The sequence below is a fragment of the Callospermophilus lateralis genome, chromosome 1 (assembly GCF_048772815.1).
Source record: "Callospermophilus lateralis isolate mCalLat2 chromosome 1, mCalLat2.hap1, whole genome shotgun sequence".
Classification (NCBI taxonomy): domain Eukaryota; kingdom Metazoa; phylum Chordata; class Mammalia; order Rodentia; family Sciuridae; genus Callospermophilus; species Callospermophilus lateralis.
Window position 1 is genome coordinate 211833521 of NC_135305.1, and position 22556 is coordinate 211856076.

The following is a 22556-nucleotide window of genomic DNA, read 5'->3' on the forward strand; positions in this document are numbered from 1 at the left end:
GCGCGGCGCGGGGGCGGGGAGGCTGGGGCTACGCGGGCTTGGGCCTGTGGGCCTCCCGCGCCGCTCTCGCCGGGTCCGGTCCGCTGCACCCTTGGCTTCGGGGTGGTCGGGTGGCTTGCCGGCGTCCCACCTTTGGCGCCGTGGCCCCAGACTCAGTTCGACCGGAGGGGCAGGCTTGCAGGCGAGGGGCGCGGGCGCCGCGGCGGGGCGGGCGGCCGGGGGCGGGCGGGGGGCGGGCCGAGGCGCCCGGCACTTCCTGCCGCCGCCATTTTGTCAAGTGAGGAGGAGGAGGAGGAGGAGGAAGCGGCCGCCGCGGAGTCCGCGGCGCGCCGGGCCGGGGTAAGTCCGGGCCCGGCGTGGTGGCCGCGGCGCCTCTGTACCAGGCTGAGACACTCCGAAGCCGTCAGGGCCTTGGCGCTCACGTGGGCTTTGTACGGCGCGCTCTTCCGGCACCTGGGTTCTTCTGCCCGGGCTGGGGCAGCTCGCCCCCGCCCCGTATTCTTACCTTATGAGACGTCACCCTTGGCTGTGTCGAAAACCAGGCAGGTTTCCTCTGGAGGGAGGGGGCTGCCATCTCGCGCCTGTCCGAAGACAACCCCCAGGGGATGGGAGAGGTGACTTGGGCGAGCCAGGCTCTCCTGACCCACCCATCCCCAGCTTGGCAGCCCCTCGCTGGGCGCTTTGTTTTGTTGGGTCGGTCTAACTGGCGTCCTTGCCTTGGCCTCCTGTTTGAGGTGTTGTATGTGTGTGTTCTGGTTTGGGGTGGGAATGTGGGGGAGTTGTGATTCAGCGAAATAAAATGATCCACCCTACACGCGCGCACACACGGAAATAGCACAACTTCGTTCTCCTGTGATGCCCCCAAAGCTCGGCCTTGGATGAAGATGGGAAATCCCAGTTTGGGTATAGTGGACGGTGTAAATACTTATGTTCAGGCCCGTGGATGAGTCATGTGCTTCTGCTGAGTGGCTGACCTCCCTTTTACCGAAGAAAACGCTTTGTTTTTGAATTGTTATTTTAATCTGCTTGCTTACTTGTTTATGTTTTATGCAACCTGGTGAGGTTTATCCTCTTGGTTCTTGGGTTCATTTTTGTGTTTATATGTTGGTTACAAGTGACGTCTTGTACTCTGTGCCTTGTAAGAATCGGAAATGTTTTTTGAGAGGGCTCTTCTAAGTCGTTACCAAAAAATCAAGCTGCAGTGTATCTCTAATCCAGTGACTTTTTGGTGCTGGAATTATGTTTGGGAGATTTTTATGAGTAGAGCTGTTAAGTTTCCAAAATTGTTAGCCCTGGGAATTTGTAGATCTTGGAAGTTGTAAAGAAAGTTATGTTCAAAAGAATTTATGAATGTGTTTCCAATTTCAAGGCAATCTTGTATGCCACAGTCTGTTTTATGACTTTGACAATAATTTGATGAACATTTCTTTAGGTTTAATTTGGATAGGAGTTATCTTTTAACCAAGACATGGTAGGTAGCCAACCCCTTCCCCCCCAGAAAAAACTTTGGGGAAAGGTAAACCTCTAAGATGATTTCCATTGATCAAATTGAGATGGAAAAGCCTAATCTGGAACTTACATACATTGCTGCTCTTATCCTCCGTAACTCTTAACTTGGGTAGGCGTGGAAAGTATCCAGAAGCTCAGGCTGGAGTAAAGTTGTCTATAAACCTCTTAAAATGATTTTTAGATCGTTTCAACTGAAAGATTCCACCTCCTTGTAACTTGCCAGCATCTCATACATGTAGATTGCTGAAAATTAAAGGAATTTTGCATTCTGAGAAATTAGAACCATGAGAGTGGTTAAGGATAGTTTGGATGTTCTGGGGTTTCTATATTCCTAGCTTGGAGAACAGCAAGGCAAAAAAAAAAAAAAAAAAGAAAAAGAAGAAGAAAGGTTAGCTAAGAATTGCAGGCCACTTTAGTAAAATTTCCACTAAATTATTGAATTGTTTAAAGGAATTTAGACTTTGTTTCCAAAAGTTACCTTTTTGAGCCAGTTTTTGTGATCTTTGTACTAAATTGTACTTTTTTTTGGAGGTGGGGGAGAATGCAATATTTTCACATTACACAATTCAGGTTATTGAATGACTTGAGATCCACAGATTCTGGAGAGATTTGAAGTTTGTTTTTTAAGCAAAAACTGTTTGATGCCTCAGCAATTTGAATCCTGGGCTATTAAATGAGCTTCCTACAACCTACTGTCATGGTCTGTCAAGATTGTATGGATGTCAGTTATTTTGATTTCTAATTTTAATTAATCTTGTAAAATAGACCATGTTGGTGTTAATAAAAGGAGAGAAAAGCTGGTCTTTGGAAACTGCTACTAATGTTTCATAAATCTTTGTGTTTGGAAAAGACTGAACATTTACTAGGTGAATTGTGGGGGATTCCTTATTGATGCTAACATAAGACATGTTTGTAAAAACAAAGTGTCCTTAAGCTACTTAAAAAAAATAATAATAAATTTGGGCTGGGATTGTGGCTCAGCGATAGAGCACTGGCCTGGCATGGGCACTACCCGGGTTTGATTCTCAGCACCACATAAAAATAAAGGCATTGTGTTGTGTCCAGCTACAAAAAGATATATTCTCTCTCTCTCAAAATAAATAAATGAGTTCCATGAAGGCATGGTTTTTTGTTTATCATTCTTTCTGTTTGTTGTGTACTCAATGCTTAGAAGATGATCTTAAATTCTTGAGTGAATGAGCTAAGAGATAATTGAGCAAGTATTTGGCATGTCCATATTACAAAATGCAAGTAATTCCTTTAAAAATATTGTTAGTGGACATAATTGATCAATAGTGACTAATAAGGAATATGAGCTTAAAAATAACATTGAGGTCCCTAGGTATTTCTGTAGACTTAATGTGAGCAGCGTGGCATGCAGTTGCTTTTATGTACTGACTATTGTACATTTCTCATTCAGCTATTTAATTATTTATTTGTTTGTTTTTGTCGTGGGAACAAACCCAGGGCCTCACACATCCTAGGAAAGCACTCAACTATAGAGTGAAGCCCTCCATTTAGCAATTTGAAATGTGTAATGAGTGAATTTGGATTGTAGTTCAACCCAGGCATGTATGGATAGAATTTCTTAATGTGAATCCCATGTTGTCACTAAAAACATGATCATTTAAAGAAAAAAAAGCACATTCTTTTTAATATTATGATTTGTGGGTATGCAGTGAGCTCATCTATATAATTAATAACTAGAGTTTTACTGTGTGCAAGACAGTTTTGTATAATAACATTGTTTGGTTTTGTATAATAACATTGTTTTGATATAGTTTTTTTTTAAGTGTGTTCATCAACCAGTGTTTATTGGATATCAATTATATGTAATTTGAGGATCACACTGTTATTGTAAAAAAATCCTTTCAGACATCTTATTGTATGGGTTTTTCTTTTTTCTTTCTTTCTTTGGGTGGGGTACTGAGTATTGAATCCAGAGGTGCTTTACCACAGAGCTACATTAGAGCTCTGTCTCAATTAAATTGTTGGGTCTGCAAAGTTGCACAGGCTGCCCTCAAACGTAAGATCTTCCTGCCTCAGTTTCTAGAGGGAGCAAATTTCGGGAAGGGATTACAGGCTTTGCCACTGAGTGCCTGTTTTCTTTCTGTGTTTTTAATAATGACTTTGAGATAATTCTCACACATGACAAAATTACGAGCACTTAGCATATTCACAGAATTGTGCATCCATCATTATAATCAATTTTAGGAGAGTTCCATCTCCCCTAAAAGAAATCCTATATCTGTGTAGCAGTCACTCCCCCTCAACCCTGGAAACCACTAATCTATAATTTTTTTTTTTTAGATTTGCTTTTCGGGGGGATATTTTAGTAGTCTGATTCTTTCACTCAGAATGTTTTCAAAGGTTCGATATTTGTAGTGTGAATCAGTACTACATCCCTTTTTGATATTCCATTATATGGATGTAACACATTTTATTTCTATCTATTAATCAGGGGTGGAATTTGGGTTGTTTCCACTTTTTGTTGTGAATGATACTGCTATAAATGTTTGTACACAAGTGTTTGTGTGACATGTATGAACTTTCTTGGAGCAGCTGTCTATGAATGGAATTGGCTAGGTCACATAGTAATTGTGCTGAACCTTTTTAAGGATGGATGCACAGTGACTTTTTAACTCATTCACTTTCTAGAGTTTTTAACAGAAGTGTCAAAAGCTTTATGGAATGCAGTGTAAACATTTAAATGAATGAGGAAATGGAAGTACAAGAAGGTCAGCATGTTGACATGTTGTACTGAGGTCTGCATGGTTTGATCCTTATTTGATTTTAACTTGTCTGTGCTTACAGAACAGTTTGAAATGCTGGCATATAAAATCAGTTTGGCTGAGCGCCATGGCGTATACCTGTAATCCCAGCAGCTCAGGAGATTGAGACGGGGATCATGAGTTCAAAGCCAGCCTCAGCAAGCAATGGCAAGGCACTAAGCAACTCAGTGAGACCCTGTCTCTAATAATACAAAATTGGGCTGGGAATGTGGCTCAGTGGTTGAGTGCCCTTCAGTTCAATCCTTGGTATCCCAAAAAATAAGTTAAAAAAATAATAAAACAGTTTGAAGGATGTACTCCAATCTTGACCAACTGCTGTTACTGTGTAGATTGATTTTAATATTAAAAAAAATTTTTTAGGTCTAAACAGGCTGCCTACCTTTTACTAAAATCACATCCATGGGTCTGGAGATATAGCTCAGTTGTTAGAGTGCTTGCCTCACATGCACAAGGCCCTGGGTTCCATCCCCAGTACCCCCTCCCACCCAATACACAGACATACATCCATATGTATAAGTCATAAAATGTAGTTCATTCTTAAGAAATAGATAATGAGTTCAGTGTCAGGATTAGGGAAAAGAGGCAATCTATCCCATTCCTTTTTTGGCGGTGCTGGGATGGAATCCTAGGCCTCACCCATGCTAGGCAAGCAACTTTGTCATGCTCCTGAGCTACATCCCCAATTGTCCCCCCCTTCCCCTCCTCTCAGTGGGGAACAGAGTCTTGCTAAATTGTCCAGGCTGACCTCTAACTTTGGATCCTCCTGCCACAGCATCCTTAATAGCTGGTATTACAGGTATGTGACTGAAGTTTTTAGCATTTCTTTCCCTACAAGTGACAGTTGTGTAAAAAAAAAAAAATGTTATATGGGATTCTGAGAAGCAAAAGCGTTTTGGGCGCTTGATCTTTGTTCTTTCTCCTCTCTTGCCCCAAGTTGGACTTTGTTTCCTCAAATCAAGTCTCTTAACCCTGGGATAGCAGTCCAGTATTACTTGAATGTGCTAGGGAGGGTGATTGTAAAGGACTTGAGTAGCTTCTGTATTACTTGAATGTGCTAGGGAGGGTGATTGTAAAGGACTTGAGTAGCTTCTGGGCATCTAGTCCAGTCTTACTTTTGCTGTCCTGTCCCTAAGACACTGAAACCACCTTTCTGGCACAGTCAAACCCAGTTTGATTCCTGGCCATGTTGCCCGCCTGCTGTACAATCTTTAGTTTCTAATTCAACCCTCCTTGAGTTTCATATGCGCACCTTTCCTATGAGGGTAAAATGAGGAACTTAAAGGGCACACAGCAGTAATCTTGGCACCAGTGCAGTACCCTCTCAAGGTTAGCTACTTCCTGTCATTGCCCAGGGTGAAGAATAGAATTGGGTATGGATTTGGTACATTCCTGTAATTCCAGCAAAATCGGGAGACTGAGGCAGGAGGATCACAAGTTCGAGGCCAGCCTCAGCTATTCAGCAAGGCCATAAGCAGCTTAGTGAGATCCTGTCTCAAAAGATTAAAAGGGTTGTTTTTTAGTGTGTCTTAGGTATGGGCTATTCTTTGATCTTTTCTTTGACATGTGTTGGCCTGTTTGATCCAATGTAGAAAGACTGTGGGACCTCATGCTCACCACCCTGGATTCAATCCCCAATACAAATAAATAAATAAATAGAAGCAGGAAGAAGACGCAAAGGATGAGAGAACAGCCATTGATAGTTAAGAATGTGTACTAGTGGATGTAAGGGTTGTTTCCAGCCATGTCAGTAGGAAACACCAAAATCCTCCAGTGCCATGCCAAGAGTACTATGTCATCTTCTGAGAAAGTTGTGAGTGGAGAGCAGTGGAGGAGAGGATTTGAAAGGGGATTGCCTTTGTTTTATCTGATAATGAGATAAATAATGTTGATAATGGGATCAGTGAAAATGAAGCAGTTGAGGGCATCCACCCTGGGATGTATATTGCAGAGTTTGGAAAAATGATCCAGCAGAGGAAGGTGATCCACTGCATCTCCTGACCTAAAATGTAACTTATCTACTTCATGAAAACCTAGTTATCTAAACAGGGAACCAGAGGTGCTGGTGAACTGAAGTTTTTCCAGAGATAGGCACAACATCTCTCCATACCTTCCTCACCTTCCTTGGTTTTGATTTAAATTATATTGAAATGTAGGCTTGGTAAAAATATTCTGGTCCTCAGGAAGGCATGTGCCACCATGATCTCCTGAGAAGGGTTTCATATGGTGAACCAGGCAGCTAGATAGATGGGCCAGAGAAGTGGAGTTCCTGACTGGGAGACTGGGGGCCTGCTACTGGACTTTGGGTCTTTTGACCAGACCTGAAGAACCAGTTGATGATAGTCACCATTACTAGGGCCTTCGGGATCCAGTTCCTTAAGGGATACCTTTTGTTTTTGTGAAATATAATTAGAAGTTTATATTTCTCTCAGAAGTTGGTCAGATAATCTGAGCATTAATTTAATAGAATTTGAATAAATTTCCTATGTGTTCTGTTTCATTTATGACATAAATTAAGATTTTTTTTTTTTTTTTTTTTTTTTTGTCTTAGGTATGGGCTGTTCTGTGATCTTTTCTTTGACTTGTGTTGGCCTGTTTGATCCAGTGTAGAAAGGCTGTGGGACCTCATGCTGTGGCAAGGGTGGGAGTTAGCCTTGGGTGGAACTGTGTAAGAAAGGGAGAACTGTGAAATCCCCTGCCCAGCCCCACCCCTTTGTTCTTGACCTTCAGAAAGTTACATAATCTCATCAGCCTCAGTTCTCTCTTTTGTAAAATTGGGTCAGTATTCCTCAGCATTGACAGTGAACAAAGGTGGCATCATGTGAGTAAGATTCCTTGGGGTAGAAAAGGTGGAGACCAGGAATGCTTTCTTTCCTGAAGGATCATGAGAACAGTTGTTCAGGCCTTTCCTATTTTGAAGTTGCCACACTCTGTCTTGATTTCAGCTGAAGGTTGAAATTCCTTTTTTTTTTTTTCTTTTTTCTTCCTTCTCTCTACAACTGCCCCACCCTTTGGCAGTATCAGGAGTTGAACTCAGGGGCACACACTATCACTGGGCCACATTTCCATCCCCACTTTGTTGTTGTTGTTTTGTTTTTGTTTCTAGTTGCTGTTTTGTCAAGAGACACTATAGCACACTGTGGAGTCAGTGCCAGGGGAGAGGTGTTGGGTTTGGTATTATGCAATTTCCAGAAATTACCAATTAGTAATTCCCCTGTCCTTGTGTAGGGCTGCTGTCCCTAGTTTTCCTGCTTCAGGGAATAATACATACATGCCTGTGGGCAGATTGACCTATGAGGTTATGTTGTTTGTGTAAGAGAATAAGAAGATGGTGTGTTTAGTTTGGGCACTTTACACCTGAAACATTTTCCATGTGGTTTGAGGACACACATGTTGTGTTCATTATTTTGAGGGTTGAAACCAGCTAGAATGTGGAACCTTTCAGTACAGCCTGAAAGTATAGGCAGCCACACTTTGACTAGGGCAGACCTCACCTGCTGTGTAGTTTTGGACTGTTCACCCACCTTTTATTTTTTTAATTGTTATTTTAACTGGGGCTTGAATGGGGTGCTCTCCCACTGAGCTACATTCCCAGTCCTTTTTTGTTTTGAAAAGAGTCTCCTTAAATTACAGAGGCTGGCTTCAAACAACTTCTCCTGCTTCAGCCTCCCGAGTTGCTAGGATTATAAGGCATGCACCATGGCATGTGGTTCCAAGTCTGTTTCTTTTATTTAAAGTGTATTAAATAGGTATGAGTTCTTAAATAGGTATGAGTTCTAGAGAACTTGGACTGGAATCTGGGTTTTAAGGAAAAGTAATTCTTTGTATCTGGGTTTTTCAAATCAGGTCATACAGTGGATTTAGTGGGTTGTAATCACTGTTTAGGGGAAAGAGAAATGTCAGTGAATGCCACACATTTCAAGTTTTAATTCATAAAATCTTTGTTCGATCTTATGTACATGATTACTGTGGGTCATGTCAGGAATGTAAATGACATTTTTTTGTTGTTACTGTGTGGTGATTGTGAGTAGCTTGGTTTGGTTTTTCTTCTTTTAAGCCCTTTGTATTCCATTTTTTAACATTCCACCTAAGAGTGGTTGTCTAATATGTTTTTTAGTAGCTGGTGAAATGCATAAGTCTTTTATTTTCTTCCTTGTGCCCACTGATTTCTAAAACCTTTGTTGGAGATGAGGAGGGGTTTGAGGAAGTATATAGTGATGAAGGTCTAGTTAGTGTTTTGAAATAAGAAGTATAGTGTTGGGATGTAGCTCAGTGGCAAAGGGTCTGCCTTGCATTTGCAAAGCCCTGGGTTTGACCCCGCAGTTCCGAAAAAGACAAAATAAGTATATAAACAATATCTTGTACATGCTTGTGGTTGTTGTGTGATAAGGTACTTGTCCTTTATTTTTGGATACTGTCCTCCCACCTGTTTATTAAAATGTTCTGTTAGAAAATGGCTGTTAGGTCTCTTTCAGAAATGTTACAGCAAAAGGAAATTTACTGGCTGATGTGACCACGGAGTTTGAAGTCAGGCTCAGACACAGCTGAATCCAAGGGTTCAGAATGATGGCTTCAAAACTTGTTCTTTCTCTGATATTTTGACTTAGGTTAAGAATGCCTGGGGGCTGGGATTGTGGCTCAGTGGTAGAGTGCTCCCCTAGCATGCATGAGGCAACTGAGTTCTGAGTTCTCAATCATTAGTACCACATAAATGTAAAATAAAGATAATGTGTTCACCTGAAACTAAATATATATATATATGTGTGTGTGTGTGTGTGTGTGTGTATATATATATATGTATAAAATGCCCATTCTTCCACTCTTATGGCAGAGGACTCAGGGTTGGATCGTTGCCCATCCCTGTCATGTACAGAGTGGGAGTGCTGAACCATCTTGCCTCCAGTGTGGTACCTTTGACCAGTCTCTCATCCATTCACTCATCTCAAGTAGTAGTTCCAGCTGCATCTTGCTCATCATTATGAAGTATCCCAGATGGGATGCTTGTTCAGCATTCTACCCTGTACTGGAAGTAGAATATAATCCGTAACTTGAAATTTTGAATGTCTGAACAATGGAAGCTCATTGTCCATACTTGGTCATAAACCAGGAGTCGTTGAAATAGTTTTAGAATGAGTTGCTCATGAGAAGAGTAAAGTGAAGATACTAAAGGATGTGTGTATGCCAACTAAATCTGTTGTTGGAAGAAGAAATGAAAGACATGGTTTATCTTATGTCAGGCACAGATGGAGCTGCTGTGGGAGCTCTGGGAGGAGTCAAGTCTCAAGAGTTACTTGGCCAGACACAGTGATATATATACCTGTTATCCCAGTGACTCAGGGGGCTGAAGCAGGAGGACTGAAATTTGAGGCCAACCTAAGCAATTTAGTGAGACCCTGTCTCAAAAATAAAAGGGACTGGGGATGTGGCCCAGGGTAAAAAACCCAGTTCCAAAAAAAAAAGGTCATTTATGTTGGCCGGTGGCCTCATTTGCCTTAATAGGGTTAAGTTTGTCAAGAAATAGACCTGAGGAAGCACAAAGGTTGAAAGCTTACAACATCAAAGAATTGAAGAACAGTCCTGAATTAGAAGCCATGTTTGCACAAATGAAATTGTAATGGAAGACATTTCACCACAATAGATTCATCATCTCCCATGCCTGCAAAGGTTACAGTTGTAAAATTTGCTGTTTGCTAAGTTGTTTCTGTACTCAAGTTCTTGTAGTCTGCTGCTTGGCATTCCTCTAGTATTACAAAAGGCCTACTCAGATTTCTATAATCAAAAACGTGTTTAGCTCTACTATAGTAATCATTTCCCTCCAGCTCTCACCATTGGAAATATTCAGTGTTCTTTAAGGGAGTAAAAATAAGTGAAACTCCTGTGGCCAAGAATGAGATGAGTCCTACTTCTCACTAGAACATCATCAGTTCTTGAGAGGAGGTTGGAGGTCCCCCTGAGAATGTAAAGGCGGCTGTGGATTCTTTTTTCCACAAAACTTGCCCATGTGTGTGAACATTGAACCATACAGGCTATATAATAGATTTCCTGCATTTTATATTCCTAGGATAAGAAATTTATAATGGTATTAATGAAAAGACTCTTGATGGATTGTTTTTTTGTTTTTGTTTTTTGTACTGGGGATTGAACTAAGCGGCACTTTACCACTGAGCTACAGCCCCAGATCTTTTATTTATTTTTAAGTTTTGAGACAAGATTTTGCTAAACTGGTGAGACTGGCCTCAAATTTGTGATCTTCCTGCCTTGGCCTTCCAAGTTGCTGGGATTGCAAACGCGTGCACCACTATGCCCAGCTCTTGATGGTTTTGAAGACTTTTACATGTATGCTGCTTTTGTAGACATCTACAAATTTATGACCCACAATAGTGTGGAACATCCATTTGGGTTTGTTTTTTGTAAAAATCCTAGAGGGTTTTTGTTGTTGTCATCGTCATGGCTTTTTGTTTGTTTGGTTTTGGTTTTTGTACCAGAGATTGAACCCAAGGGTGCTTAACAACTGAGGCAGGGTCTCACTAAGTTGCTTACAGCCTCCTTTAGTTGTTGAGACTGACTTCAAACCTGTGATCCTGCTGCCTCTGCCTCCTGAGCTGTTGAGATTATAGTCATGCACCACTACTCCCATCCTACAGAGGGTTTTTACAAACTCAGCAAGTTACCTGTGTGTGAACAGTGCTGTCAACCTGTCCAGGATAGCTGTGTGTCCCCCACTTTTTTCAGTTTGCACACTTTCTGAGGGATGAGCAATTTCAGAATAGGCAAATTGTAGTGTCTACAAATGAAGAAAGGTCTTTGTTCTGGGACTTTTCACTAAGCTGCTGCTGTTTTTTAAAACTGTCTCCAGGATTTTGTGTTTCTGGAGCCTTTACTGCAGAAGGTAACACTGTGGGCCCCTTACCAGCCTGATCATATATTTGGTGATATTGGATGTGTAAAGACTTAGAAACTAAGATTTATGGCTGTGGTCCCTTATATGGCTTAGTGCCTGATTTTAGCTGTGGAACATTTGTTCAACTGTGCACTTGAACCTGCATGCTGAAGAAGACAGCTTGTGGAACAGTATCATTCTTAAGCATAACATGCTTATGCTTAGAAATATGGACACCAGGTGGTATGTGGAGATGCCACACTACTCTTCCTCCCCACATCCCTGTCTGGTGAAAGGAATAGGAAATACAATACCATAAACTGGAATAATTCATACTTCTATAATTGGGGTGGAGTTGAGTCAGAAGGTAGAAAAGATGGCACCTATTGCAAACTTCACCCCTCCCCATCTCTAAATTTTACAGATTAAATCTGTGTGCCCTAATGGATATTTTCCTGCATTCACTTAGCATTGATGTTAGCTTTAATTAATCCCATTTCACTACTCTGTTGAATTGCAGTTTTATTGTACAGGCATGACTTCTGTTAAGCAGAAATGCTTAACAAGTATGAGTATGTGAAAGAATTTTGTTTTATGAAAGGTGGTGCTACCCATGTATTGGGTGTTTTCATGTTAATCTTCATAAAAAAAATACTTGAATCTGAAGGCTTTCGATTATTTAAAAAAAAAAAAAATGCTAAGCCTGGGCGCAATGGCACACACCTATAATCCCAGTGGCTCAGGAGGAGAAGAGTTCAAAGCCAGCCTCAGCAAAAAGTAAGGCACCAAGCAACTCAGTGAGACCCTGTCTCTAAATAAAATACAAGATAGGGCTGGGGATGTGGCTCAGTGGTCAAGTGCTGCTGAATTCAATCCCTGGTCGTCCCCCCCCCCCCCCGCCCCAACACACACACCCCAAAACTGCTATGTAATATATTTATGTGTGCAACTCTTCACTGGTTTCCCTTTGACACTAGGAAACCATTGAAACTGACAGATTAGCTGTCTGGAAATAACACCACCTTCACATTCATCTGTTTCAAGGTAATAACTCACATATCTTTGTAATCTCAAAAAGGCAGTTTTGAATTACCAGTGTTGAAGCAGGTTCTCTGAAGGACCCCTTTGAGTTGCACCACATACTGCCTGCAGCTTACTCATCCTTGATATCGTCTCACAAGAACATATTTTTCTGTTTTTGCTCTGGTAACTAATAAATTTCCTTTGTGTGAGAGCTCTTAACCCTCTCTGGCCTAAAGCTCTTTTCACTTGCCTTTCTGACCCCCAAATTTCCATTGTTCACTCTAAGGCATTGCATATCTTTGCTCTCTGAAAAGTTCATGACTTTAGCAAAACAGCTGCTGATGGATGGGCTTACCTGTAAAGTTCAGAACTATATTTTGACGTCTTTTTTTTTTCCTGTTACTTCCTGCATGCCTATTCTGAAATGGTGATTCGATTCCAGAGATCAGCTATTCTGATTTCTGTTCATCATTAATGTTATCTGGAGCTGCAGTGTTGGTGCCTCTCCACTTCACAATATGCTGTCTTCCCAAGCTATAAGCTTGAGCCCACTGCTTTTGCTCACTCCATTTTAGTGAAGTTTAAGTAATTACTGTATCCTGGTACTGAATTTGTGAGTTGCCATGTATTCCTTCAATCTTCAAAAAACCATCTTATTAAAATTGGGGCAGTTGTATATAATCTCCACTTCCTGGTAAGGAAGGTTAGGGTTAGGGCTGGTTAGTAGCAGCACCTGCTCCGGAGCCCATGAATTCCAGACTCCTGTGCTGCAAATTGTGGGAGGAGGGAATCCACTCTGTATAACTTCACTGTCAGGAAACTCATGGTTTAGATTGTGCATAATATGCAAGAGATAACCTGAGAAATACTCTCTGAAAGGTACAGGCTGAGGAGGAAAGGAAACGTTTTTTTTTTTCAGCTGAGTGTAGGAAAGGAGATTGGTAACCTATGGGCTGGCCGCCACTTCAGTGTTCACCAGGGTGGCAGAAGAGCTGCATAACTAACGGGGCAGATCTCATTTTCAGCTAGTCAGGAAAAGCAGTGCCACCTTGCTGAGGAGTTTATTTTTTATTTTATTTTATTTGTTTAGTTGTGTTCAACCACAACTAAACAAATAAATGCCTTTATTTTATTTATTTTTTTTTTATGTGGTGCTGAGGATCGAACCCAGGGCCTTGCATGTGCTAGGCAAGCGCTCTACCGCTGAGCCATAACCCCAGCCCAACAAATATTTATTTTATTATTATTATTATTTTTTTTTTAGAGAGAGAGAGAGAATTTTTTTAATATTTTATTTTTTAGTTTTCGGTGGACACAGCATCTTTATTTTTATGTGGTGCTGAGGATCAAACCCAGTGCCCCTCGCATGCCAGGCAAGCGTGTTACTGCTTGAGCCACATTCCCAGCCCAGGAGTTTATAAAGATATTCACTTATGTGAAATTTAACCACAATCTTGAAGTTTCCATTTCAAGCACCAGGCAGCTTTGATGTCCTTCATTTCCATGGTGGTGTTTTGCTTTGCTTTGTTTTACTCTAGTGGAAGCTGTGAGTAGAGAGGGGTTTTGGGAAAGTCTGTAAATTGGAGCATGTGTGTCCTTAATCCAGGTTCCCAGGCTTGTTAAAATTGAAGTATGACTCTGCAACTTGTACACTCAGAAAAAATAAGAAATTATATCCCATCTGATTCAAATGTATATATATCAAAGTCATTGTACTGTCATGTATAACTAATTAAAACAAATAAAAAAATTTAAAAAATTGAAGTATGAGCTAGGTGCTTCTTTGGGATTTTAGGGAACCTCTCTTGAAGTACTGCTTATTGTAGGATGGTATTAAATTCTAGATTGTGGGTGCTTTTTTATCATTTAGGGACTCTTACTCAAAAATAATTTCCTGCCAGGCACATGCCTGTAATTCCAGCTATTTGGGAGGCTAAGGCAGCAGGATAGCAAGTTCCAGACCAGCCTGACTGGGTAATTGTGAAACCCTATCTCTAAAAAGAAAAGAAAGAATTGGGGATGTGGCTCAGTGGTAGAGCGGTTGTCTAGCATGCACAAGTCCCTGGGTTTGATTTCCCCCAGCACTACAAAAAAATAGACAAAAACTTGAATCTTGATGTGGGAGATGGGCACATCCCTCTTTCCCCTATAGAAGTTTGGAAATGAAGTCCTAGGCTTGAGAAAAATTCAAGCCCCTGGGAGGGTAAGAACACTGTATTTGCCCTCATCAGTGGAAGGGTTTTTCTTTTCAAAACTATTGTCCTGGAATGAATGTTAATTATCTAGATAAGGATCATGCCCTCTAGTTTTGTTCTTTTGTTCTTGGAGAAATTTCCCCCCCCTCTGGAATTTGCTTTATATGATATCTTTCATTTCATACCTTTCCCCCTCCCATTTTGTAAGCAGAGCTTGGAAGCAAGACTGACCGCTTTTGGTGATTATCTTTTTTTTTTTTAATAATGAGATTTTTTTTCTTTTTTATATATTTATTTCTTATTTGTACATAATACCTTTATTTTGTTTGTTTATTTTTATGTGGTGCTGAGTGTCAAACCCAGGACCTCATATGTGCTTGGTGAGTGCTCTACCGCTGAACCACAACCCTAGCCCCTTGGTGTGTTATCTTTATGTGTGGAAAATGTGAACAAAGGTTCAAGTGAGGACACAAGATTGAGCTATGATTCTGGAAGGTGCCAATGTTGGGTCCAAGTGGAGTGAATTGACTCAAGATGATTTAAAAGTTATTACCTGATATTTTAGGCAGGATGGCTCCTGAGCTCCCATAGCAAATTCTAAAATTTGACCTGTGTATCCCTTCCTGTCCTTTATCATGGAGTTTTTCTAGTGAGCACTTGTTCATTCTTGTCATTTAGCAATTTGTGCTGAGTGACAGGGACTATCCAGTATTGGATGTCAGCTATAAGCAGGGTGGATAAATCTTGCCTTCCTGCAGAACTCATTTGTTAATGGACTGCAGGGCAGACTGTGCCTCTTTTTTTACTTAATTTTACTCCATGATCATAGGTTTATGAAATGTAAATATTTTAGAGTTGATAGTAAATCATGACACTCACTTTTATTAATTTTGGGTGTTGATTGAAAACTTTTATGTAGCTTCTCCTTTGACCCTTGGACAAGCCCTGTGAGGGTCTTGCCTTCATTTTGGAGTTGAGGAGTCTCAGATAAAGCCGTTGTGTATGTGTGTGTGTGTGTGTGGAGTGGGGGGTTGTTGTCAAGATATGTTAACATAAGCTGGATGTGATGGTTTGCAGCTGTAATCTAGCTAGTAAGGCGACTGAGGCAGGAGGCTCTAAAGTTTGAGACTAGCCTGGCAACTTAAGGGAGACCCTATCAAAAAAAGAAAGGACTTGAGGGTACAACACAGTAGTAGAGTCCCTGCCTAGCATGTGCAAGGACCTGGGTTCAATCTCTAATATTTCACACAAAAATCTACCACTTTTACAGGTTTCGGCATAAAACATGTTAACTGTATGCATATGGTTGTGCGGTAGATGTTCTTAAAATTTTTTTTCTCTTGCAAAACTCAAGAATAATTGTTGAACAACTCCATTTTCCTTTTCTCAACAAACCATGTGTGACAATTACCTGTCTAATTTTTGTGTCTGTGAGTTGACTACTCTAGATGTCATATAAGTGAAATCAGACAGCAATTGTTTTTTGTGATTGGCATTTCACTTAGCATAATGTTTTCCAGACTGATTGTGGTTGTAGTATGTGTCAAAATTTCATTCCTTTTAAAAGTTGAATAATACTCAGTTGTATGGATATGCCGCATTTCATCTCCTGCTGATGGATACTTGAGTTTCTTCCACCTCTTCTTGGCTGTTGTGAATAATGCTGCATGAATTTGGGTGTGTAAATAACCACTTGTCTTGTTATTCACACATACTTTTTCACTTTGTGAACACAGGCTAAAACTCAGAAGACTGCTAGTCGCCACAAACCTCCCTGGATACTGCTTATACACTGAAACTGATTTGGAGTTGGGAAATGGGGGGAGGGGGTAGCTGTGAAAAGTGGACCCGAGGCCAATGGAGATGGTTCAAGCAGTGGCATTACATGTCTAGCCAGTTGTCTTTCAGAGCAGTCTAAAAGAAAAATCAGAGGCCTGTTAAAGGTGGATTAGGCTCTACCCCTTCTTTACTTACCAGGATCTTCTAAGTTACCTCACCCTACCCACCTTGCACATTCACATAGCAGGTAGTTTGAATTATGTCTTGATTTCAGCTTACTCATCTAGAAATGACTCACAGAATCAAGGTAGCTTAATGTTGCTCTATGCATTGTCTCAGAATGTATCCAGAGAGCTTAATTTCTGAAATGCTTTAAGCCAGGGGTCCCTTTTGACTCATGATCAGATATCAGAGGGAGAGGCAAACCTCTAGTGATGCCTGTGATGGCAGGCTCACTCTGTGTTTTGTGACTTATGCCTGGACAGCTTGTATTACTTTCTATTCTTCTTCCATCCAGTGATTCTTGAATATTGAACATTAGTCCTTGTAAGTTGGGTAGCTTGGAGATTGATTACCATATTGTATAATTTGCTCCCCCCCAGAAAATCTGGTTCATTCTTATAGATAAGATGGTTTATTCATCATTTCATGAGTACTTTGATGGTTCTACTTTTTTGCTCCTATGAACGTTCACGTTTTCGTGTAAAAATATGTTTCCTTTCTCTTGGGTATATACTTAGAAGTACAGGTGAGTTCTGGATCATACAGTACTTTTGTTTAGGTACCTTTTGAAGAACGGCCACACTGTTTTCTTGGATGGCTGCCTGATTTTACATTCCCACCAGCTGTGTATGAGGTTCTAATTTCTTTGCATTTTTACAGTACTTGTTATTTCTTTTTTTGATTACAGCACAAATTTATTTTAAACTCACCAGAAAGATACTGAGGATTAAACCCAAGGGCCCTCAACTGTAGAACTACATCTCCAACCCTTTTTTACTTTTTATTTTGGGGCAGAGTCTTGCTCAGTTGTTGAGACTGACAACTAATTTGTGATCCTCCTGCCGTAGTGTCCTTAAAAATTGAGATTACAGAGGACACACCATACCAGACTTCTGCTTCATAACTCTTCCCTCATCACTCTGAGCAGCAATTTAATGAAAAGTACTTACATTTTCAGATTCTTGGAGACTATACTTTCTTCAAGTGAGTCTTATTATGTGACCAATTACAAGGTTGTCCTTGGTGCAGACCTGAATGCATGGTGTGATTAAAATGCTATTTGTTTGTTGACCGTACTGGGGATTGAGCCCAGGGGTGCTCTACCACTGAACTTTACCACCAGCCCTTTTTATTGTTGAGTCAGTGTCTTGCTAAATTGTAGGGGTTGACCTTGAATTTGAAATCCTCCTGTCTAACCCTCTCAAGTAGCTGGGATAACAGGTGTGGGCCTCTGTTAAATTTTGGGGTGGGGCGGCCGGTACCAGGGATTGAAGAGGGGGGCACTCAACCACTGAGGATCCGGCTTGCCTCAGCCTCCTGACTGCTGGGATTACAGGTGTGCACTACGGTGCGATGCCCGGCTTAAGGTGTTAAAGTCTGTATCATCAGGCTTATTCTTATGTGCTTTTATTCAAATAGTATTTTAATTGCTCTTTTAGTAGTTCAGTACTGAGATTTTGGGTCAAGGATTCCAGTTCATATTTCTTGGTCGTTTTACTCACAAGCACACATGCATACCTGTGGCTACCCATTTTCTCATTGAGCTTGTGCTGAACAACTTCCAGTTGACAGCTTCGTTTGGAAGATGAAGACTTATTTATTAGGGATCTTCTGCAGGTGATACCTTACAGGTTTGGCCTATGAAGCCACTCTTTTTTATCATTTAGCCATCATTGGCTTTTTTTTGTTTTTCTGAAAGAAGTGGGATAGTGTTGGATTTCATGATTAGTTGAATTAACCTGTTTCTCTGATGTGTTTTGGAGCTCAGTGCAAATGGAATAGACTGCCTAAGAGGTAAGCAATGAGTACCATTGTGACTGTTATTACTGAAACTGAGAACAGTTGCTCACTGGAATTTGGGTAGTCATCTGGAACAAGCTGCTTAGCCTCCAGGCCTGTTTTCCTATGCATAAAAAATAGGGTAACAAGCACTCCACCTAAAAGATTATGTTTAATATTATGGAGGGTCCTACATTTGGGACCAAGTTCTGTCTGGCACAAATGGAAGTCGAGTATAGCAGAGAACATTGTACCTACCAACCCTAAATGCTCAGATTTCCTAGAGATGCTATGAGACTTAGTTGTAGGTGATTGTTTGGTTTGCATTTCAAGTTGGAATGACTGATCTGTAACTCCCATTGTGAGATTTAGTATGACCAGCACAGTCATCTTTGTTTCCTTTGTATTCCTTTCCCTGCTATTTACTTGTCATCTTGAATTTTAGTTCACCAGCCTTTTATTATTTTCTCTCAGTCCATATACTTCTAAACAATACATTGCTTATAGTTTGTTTGTGCTTGAGCTTAATATCAATGGTGTTCACCATTTTCAGACTTTGACTATTTCCTTGGTTAACAGCAAGTCCCATTTTCCCAGTGTGGAACACATGTAAGACTTTAAATTGAGCCACAAATATACTACTTATATAACTTGAAATACTGTTTTTGAGTTCTTTTCTGGTGAGAAAACGGGCAAATGATTTGAAAAATGTATTTTATATATACAAAAATGTATATATAATCTGTATAAGCTCTAGATTACGATTTCCCATCTTTTTAATGAATCTTTGTCAGTTTCATAGAAATAGTCACAGAATTTAAAGCTTGGGACTTAAGGGGTTAATGATTAAGCTATGTTGCAGCAGGTATAATTCATTCATCTTTAGTGAAGTGTGAATGTGGCACCATTTATTCATTCTTGTATTGGAGAACATTTAGGTCCTTCGAGTTCTTTTTTTTTCCCTTGGGCAGTGCTGGGATTGAACCCAGGACTTGCACATGGTAGGCAAGTGCCCTACCATTGAGCTGCATTCCCATCCCTTAGAGTTGTTCATTTTAAAGGGTGAAAGAAACACTGTTGAGCATTCTGCATGCATGCATATGAGATGTGCAAGTTTCTTGCATCCCAGGAAAAGAATTGCAAGGCCATCAGGGATAATCACAGTGTCAAATTATTTTCAAAAACAGTCGCAGCAGTTCACCTTCCCACATCTCAAAATGTTAAACCATATTTTTGCTGTAATTAAATTAATGGACTTATTTTTTTGTACACAGTGTCATTGTAACCTGAGTTATAGATTAATGACACTGAGTGTCCCTCCCTTTCTTCCCTCACTCTGGTACTGGAGGTTGAATCCAGGGGAGCTTTACCATTGAGGTACATTCCCAGCCCTGTTGATTGATTGATTGAAGCATGGTCTCAACTAAGTTGCCCAGGCTGGCCTGGAACTGGCAATCTTCTTGCCTCAACCTCCCACGTAGTGGTAATATAGGCGTGTATCAGTCTGGCTGAGCATCCCTTGTATTTATTCATTGTTTGTGTTTACAGTGTCTGTACTAGTCTTTCGTTTATTTTCTTTCAGATTGTATATCTTTTTTAAAGAATTGATTTGTAGGGCTGGAGATGTGGCTCAAGCGGTAATGCGCTCGCCTGGCATGCGTGCGGCCCGGGTTCGATCCTCAGCACCACATACAGACAAAGATGTTGTGTCCACCAAATACTAAAGAATAAATATTGAAATTCTCTCTCTCTCCCTCTCTCTCCCTCTTTCTCACTCTCTCTCACTCTTTCTTTAAAAAAATAAATTAATTAATTTTAAAAAAAGAATTGATTTGTAGTTCTTTATAGGATCTGAGTACCAGATCATTGTGGATTATATATTTAGCAAATATCGTCCCCTAGTTTGATGGCCTCCCAATAATATCTTTTGATGTACACAAGATCTTAATTTTAATGTGCCTGAATTTATGAATCCTCCTTTTGTGATTGAAGGGTTAGGGTTAGGGTCAAATATATTACCCTGAAGTCAAATATATTCTCTATACTAAATGTTGTAAGGTTTTGCCTATCCAGTTTGTTATGCCCTTGATCCATCCAAAAATGATCTTGGAGTGGGAGTATAGGGTGAGGAGTCATGTAGATTCTGAATCTTACGGATTCTGTGATCTCAGATAGAGAACTGGTTTATTCTAGTTTCCCCTTCCTCTGCTGTAAAACTGAGATCCTAGACCCTACCATGTGCAAGGTTCTCATGAGATTGGAACATAACATACAAACACATTGAGTCTCATGCCTCATAAGCATTCAGTAATTGCTTTTTGGTCTGAGTCCAGCAGTGTTCCCTAAGCATGTGGACACTCAGGGAAAGTTGGCACTTGGAAAATTGCTCCTAGCATATTGCCTGCCAACTACTACAGGCATTGTGGCAAGCCTGGGTTTGGCTGCTCAGCAAATTCCGTGGCAGGGCAGTAGCAGCCTGGAGAACGTATAGCTACGTACAGAGCCTTCCTAGGGCACACACAGGTGCTAAGTCCATTTAGAGCTGAGTTCATTTGGTATGAAATGAAATATATTTTAGAAATGTAATAATAAGAGCATGTTCTGACGGCTTGCTGTGTCCCTAGTGCAGTCACAAGGCTGAGTCCAGACACTGCTTACTTATTAGCCTCTTAGCATTTGTGAGGAGCCTTAAGGTATTGAGTGGAGCAAAGCTTTCTGAGGTGGAAATGCTTTAGTGACTACAGTTGATGGCACAGTGTAAGTTCTTGTGGGCAAACAGATGGCTGGGGATCTAGAGGTTGTCTGGCATTTTGTGTTGCAGGGTGTCTTCTCTGGATGACTTGTGAAAGGATAGGATGGGTTGGGATTGTGTGGTAGGTTTAAAGATGGTGACAATCAGAGATGCTTTGAATTTGTCCTCTGGAGGAGAGTAATGACCATGAAGCATGGGTGGTCATTTCTTTGTGTGCTATGAACTCTTTCAGTCCTACCCTTGATGGTCAAACATCAGAGTGACGCTTCCATTGTCCAAAGGACATTAACTTCAAGCATTGCCAGTGGAATCTATTGCGGTAGATACTCTCGTTGGCATCTAAGTCAAGGGCCCTAGATGTCAAATGCTCATTGATCTTTCTCTTCACCCTGTAATGATCGTACTTGAAAAACTGGAAACATCCCAATATAAATAGCTGGGGAATGGTTATATGCTCATGGGCTTTTCACATGGTAGTGGCTACAACATCACAGTTAAAGGTCACATGCATTATTCCATCAAAAACAGAACATAAGACTGAGATGAATTTTGATTGCAAGTAATCCTGTGAACTGGGTGTGGGGATAGAGGTTATGGTGCCAGGGGGCCTTATCCATAGCACTTTTTGTGTTGGGGGTGTGTACCTGGTGACCTAACCCAGGGGTGCTTTACCACTGAGCTACATCCCCAGCCCTTTTATTTTGAGACAGAATCTTGCTAAGTGGCTGAGGCTGGCCTTAAATTTACCATCCTTCTGTCTCAGTTTCCCAAGTCTCTGGAGTTACAGGCACGTCCAGCTCTTTTGTATTTTATTGTAACGACAGTTATGTTTTAATCACGGGGTCTTAGTTTACAGACTCAAGCAGAATTGTTTAATGCTGCTTTTTTCCTCTGAACTTGAATATGTCCTGCTGTTGAAGCCAGTAGGGAGTTTTGAATCTGGCACCTTGTTGCCTCAATTTCTTGTCCCTTCCCCATTGTTGCAGAGACAAATATCTTTACTAGTTTGAGATTTAATTAACATTTTAAAAATTGGACCAAGTTTCTCCAGGAAACATTAGTATGAAAAGCATTCTAAATAGCAGCTTTGCTCTATCAGTACTATTGAGTTCTCTCAAAAGATTAACTGTACATTAAACTATAGCTGGGTATCAGCTTTCCCCTGCTGAGCTAGGAGTAGCTTCTCCAGCAGATGTAAATGCAAGGTTCCGACAGCCTATACCTGTTCTTGCCCTAATGTACCTACAGGTCTCTCTCTCCCTCTCCTGCAAAACAGTACCCTCAAACCATCCTGTGGTGGTGGGGAGGGGGACTGTTATTGGTGATTTTGAATGAAGCTGCTGCTATAAAATGTTCTTTGTGGGAACACAGTTTCCTTTTTCTTGTAGTACTGAGGTTTGAAGTCAAGTACTCTACCACTGAGCTACATCCTTAGTCCTTATTTTTTGAGACAAGGCTCACTAAGTTGACCATGCTGTCCTTGAACTGGTGATTTTACTATCAGACTCTGGAGTAGCTGGAATTACAGGTGTGTGCCCCTCCCCCGCAACAGAAGACCTGTACATGGGATGGCTAGGTCATTAGAATAAGTGAATTTCAGCTTTATTTTAAAAAAAAAAACGATCAGA

At 40.8% G+C, this 22556-nt stretch overlaps 1 protein-coding gene across 4 annotated transcripts in view; it reads left to right on the plus strand.

Moving 5' to 3' along the window:
- Brd4 (bromodomain containing 4) overlaps positions 1 to 22556 on the plus strand; it is an 84972-nt gene that overhangs the window by 373 nt on the left and 62043 nt on the right. Inside the window, exon 1 of one of the 4 annotated variants that reach the window (XM_077109384.1) lies at positions 288 to 339. The exons of 2 other annotated variants lie outside the window; for them this stretch is intronic. The gene's annotated coding sequence lies outside the window, so the exon portion shown is untranslated. Of the gene's footprint in view, positions 1 to 287; positions 340 to 453; positions 543 to 22556 lie in introns of those variants that run through there. One more of the 4 variants, XM_077109383.1, reaches the window with a different exon arrangement.